The sequence below is a fragment of the Platalea leucorodia genome (assembly GCF_965183815.1).
Source record: "Platalea leucorodia genome assembly, chromosome: 4".
NCBI lineage: Eukaryota > Metazoa > Chordata > Aves > Pelecaniformes > Threskiornithidae > Platalea > Platalea leucorodia.
In genome coordinates this window covers 21,038,274-21,042,378 of record NC_138826.1, presented here as the reverse complement: position 1 = coordinate 21,042,378, position 4,105 = coordinate 21,038,274, and positions in this window count along the sequence as shown.

The window sequence follows — 4,105 nt, the reverse complement described above, 5'->3', positions numbered from 1 at the left end:
GCCTCTCTGGTAGCAAGCAGGTATGGGCCTGTTGTTTACTGAGCTTGTGTTCATAACCCTGAGAATTAAAAAATCTGTAATCACGCTCAAAATAATCCTGCCAATTTAGAGGGTTTTGGTTTTTTTAATTACTACTATTGATCTCCCAGTTTCTGATCCTTTATGATGTAGCAGAGATCAGAGCTTCTAACTGTTCTCTACAGCCTCAAGAGCAAAGTATATTTTAAATTAAAGTGGGGGTTGCCACAGCTACATGATTTGAAGACCTGGTCTCTCAAGTAGAGTATCAGGTAGGGCAAAACTTTAAGTTAAATAATGACTGTTGGCAGCACTCTGCTTTTTCTGCTGTTCTTGACTTTGCTAAAGCAGTGATTTGAGGTGATTGTAAGTTCACATACCCTTCCTTTTCCTGCACAATCACTTTTTCCCCCTTCCCAACATCAGTTAGTTCTCTCTTATATTTAGTTCTCCTGTATATCATCAGTTTGCTTATCTGAAAAAGGCATCCCCAGCCAAGTCCCTGTGAACCTGCCACTGTCCCCAGTCCTATACCAAATGCATCCAGTCAGCTCCTCGCACCAGGACCCCCTGAGGTACCTCAGAGCCTCTCCAGCTCTACTTTGGGCACTGCATCCCTTTGGCAGGAAGGAGCAGAAGCGTCCAGCAGGGACAGGCCCAAAGGAAATAGCTGGGTACCTGTAGCCTTTGAGACCTGAGGTCAGGAGCCCTCCCTCAAGACAAAAAGATGCCAGTGGCATCCCAAAGAGGAACCTGGGTTGGAACAGCAAGGTCCCAGAGCTGTCAGAGATACCCGGTGTGTGAGGGGCAGATTCACAAACCAGCCTGCCCAGCCTTCACAGTTGCTTTGCCAGCCGCTGTTAGAACTGCTCATCCTGCAAATATGCAGCAGCCTTTTCTTCTAAGTATCTGTTTTGTATTTTGTATGCATTTCAAGGGGGCAACTCCTTTGAAGGGGTCCCTGCAGGTACACTAACCACAGGTTTCCATTGCTTCCCTGGTGTCACTCTAATGAGTTTAAATATCAAGAAGCTTGAAACATACAGGGGTTGTTCCCAAAGGGGATGAATAGTCAGTGTTTTATATTCATTGGAGCATTTCAGCCAGTTTTAATCACAACAGAATATGTTTGCATCTGGTCCCAGCCCTGTGAGTCCTCCCTCAGTACTGTGGAATAATTGAAGAATATGATTAAAGGTAATTATTTTAATTGCCCATTGACTCAGAAAGATTTCTGATAGCGCTGAGTAGAATCTGATCTGTAAAGGAAAGGCCTTGTGGATTGTCTGCATTAGGACAGATCGCCATCAGCAGTGGTGTGAGGGATGCAAATGAAACATTGCTAGCCTCCTGCGAGCTCTGTGTGGATTACAGCAGGGGAACACATTTTTTAACTGAATGCAGAAGACAGAATGTGTGCACTGTGCCAGTCTGCCTGTGAAGCATTTGGGCCTGTTATTAGTCCACACAGCATTCAACCCCGGTGTAATGTCACTGACTTTGCTGAGGCTCCTGTTTGATGCAGTTGTGAGTGAAAGCACAGGGTTCTTCTAGGGCTTAAAGCCTGAAATATGAGAATCAAGACCATATATATTCAGTAAGGTGAAATACTTAACACTTAGCCATTCCAAAACCAGCATTTTTATTGGAGGCAGCAGTAAAGAAGAATGATGGTCTAATAATTAGGTCACCCACGTTGAACTTGGAAAGCATTGTCTGTATTCTCTGCTCTGCTGATCCTGTATTGGCCTTTGGTGCAGCACTTGGGCTGCTCCATGTCTCGTTTCCCCTCTCTGTAAAGAGTGGATGTGCCTTCTTAGGAGTACGTGAATTTCTTTCATGCTGTGTTAGTAGTGACCATGCAAATTCACTGATGTAGTGACAGGGAGGGCAAAGGCCTTTATGATTTTTTAATGTATAAATACATAGTATCTATGGAATCAACCACTTCTGACTATGGAAGGAAAGTACATCAGAAGATATTAAATTCAACAGGATCACTTTTGGCTTAGTGATGCCAAGCAGAAGTTTACCGTAGGGTGGTAGGTTCTTCTAGGAGAGCATTCGCACATGCTTGCAATGCTCTTAGACTTCATCTAGATGTTTGCTATTAGCCCCTGTGGCAACGAGACTAATGGAGAAAATGGACTTCAGTCAGACCTAGGCTGGCTATTCTAATATTCCCTGTGTGTAATGAGTGCAATTTTCAGAAGCCTGAAGCCTCTATAGGTCCTATTTGTAGAGTATAAACAAACATCCTTTCTTTATCAGGTTTGCTAGCTAGGTACTTTGCTTTTGTTTTCCCATATTTGGTTGGTGAGTCAAAGCATTTTTAATACTCTTAGTCTTTTGTATTTGATTAAGTGCAGTTATAAGAAACAGAAAAAATACTCTTGACTAAGATGATCCGATTTTTCACTTACAGGCATGAGAGAGGCCAAGAAAGATTCAGGTTGCAACTGTTTTGACTATTATGACATTTGCCATCCTTTCTGTTTGGGAGGAGCTGAATCAGACTCTTCTCTTCCTCACACCGCTCAGAGCATATTTATATCAGTGAGGTCTGATTTACAGGACTCCTCCCACAGGCACTTCTTTTCTACCCATGCAGTTGTACTGAGTCCAGTGAATTTTTGCCTGATTTATTACCATGTAAGCGAGTGCTGCACCAAGCTGTGTGACTCCTGCAGTTAGTCTCGATTTGCACTGACACAGCTGATAGCAGGATTTGACCTGAATGATCCCACTGTTGCTGTGGAACATGCATTGTAACTAAAGTCAGTGCTGCATTGTTATCTCTTTAGAAATGCATGCTGTGTATGCACCTCTTACTTCTTGTGTCTATAACTGTCTCCTCTTCTGAATAACTCTATTCACAAGCATCATTGTGTTGCTGTGCATCTGCCATGAGGAGACCGCAAGTCCAGCATGACATAACTGGGGCTTGTGTCCAAACCCTGACTCTGAAGTCCTTCCAACAGTTATCCATTCAGGGGAACACCAGGGAGATCAGGGAGAGCTCGGGGTGCTCAGCATGAGCAGGCGTAACCTGTGCTGGACAGGCAAATAGGCGAGCGCAGATGTCTATTGTGCTGGTTGTGGACTGCCTGGGCTACATCCTTGATCAAGAATTAGTGGAGCTAACAGTGTCTTTTGTCTTTTGACTGAATGCCTACAAAATTCTCCCCTTTCATATAGTTTTCCTTCATTGATTATTTCCAAACAGTGCTGTGCAGCTTGGCCCAAATTCAGGAGCTGCTGATGCTGCAAGCGGTGCTAGTAAAGCTGGTTGTAGGAATGGGCAAAACCAGCAGCTCCTTGGCGTGGCAAAATGGTTGCAGCAGCCTCATTTGTCTGTACAGAGTCAGGCTGGATGCTACAGTTGTGGGGTGGGAGAGTTAGGCTTTATGGGGCACTGATTGCTGCTGCCACGGCAGTCCCGTGCAGCTGTGGCAGTTACTAGGTGTGCCCAAACCTCTCAGTGGCAGCAGAAGCAGCAGCTCCGGAGGCCCCTGTCCCCACCTGTCTGTCTCTGCGCTGCCCATCCTTTTCCCATACCCAGGGAGCCAAGGCACACATCAAATGTTTCAGGAACTTATAATCTATTCACCACCCCAGAGCATTTGCCTGATCAAGATTACTAACCTTAATTCTCCAGGTCTTTTTCCTCTACTGCTTGTAACTTACCACTTTTTGTTTGTTTTCATCTTTATTTCCCATAGTGTACAGATATGATGTGAAAGAAACATTTGTTCACACAAATAAGGGAAGGTAATAACTTCCCTCCCTGACCACATGCTCACTTCTGTTCCAAGTCTTAATTAAAATGGTACTAAAGGAAGCAAATCAATTAACAGATACCTTACACAATGGTTTATTCACTTACACATGTACACACACACAATTACTTACAAGTATCACATTACTGCTTTAGTTTATCTCTTAGCAAACGCTGCTAATAAACTGCAGTGTTACTGAACTGGGTAACAGACACCTAGGAATCCAGGGAAATTATTCCAATATATCAATTTTCTCTGAAAATAAACCTTGCATTTTGTTGTTCAAAATGTGTGGGAAAAATTACCAT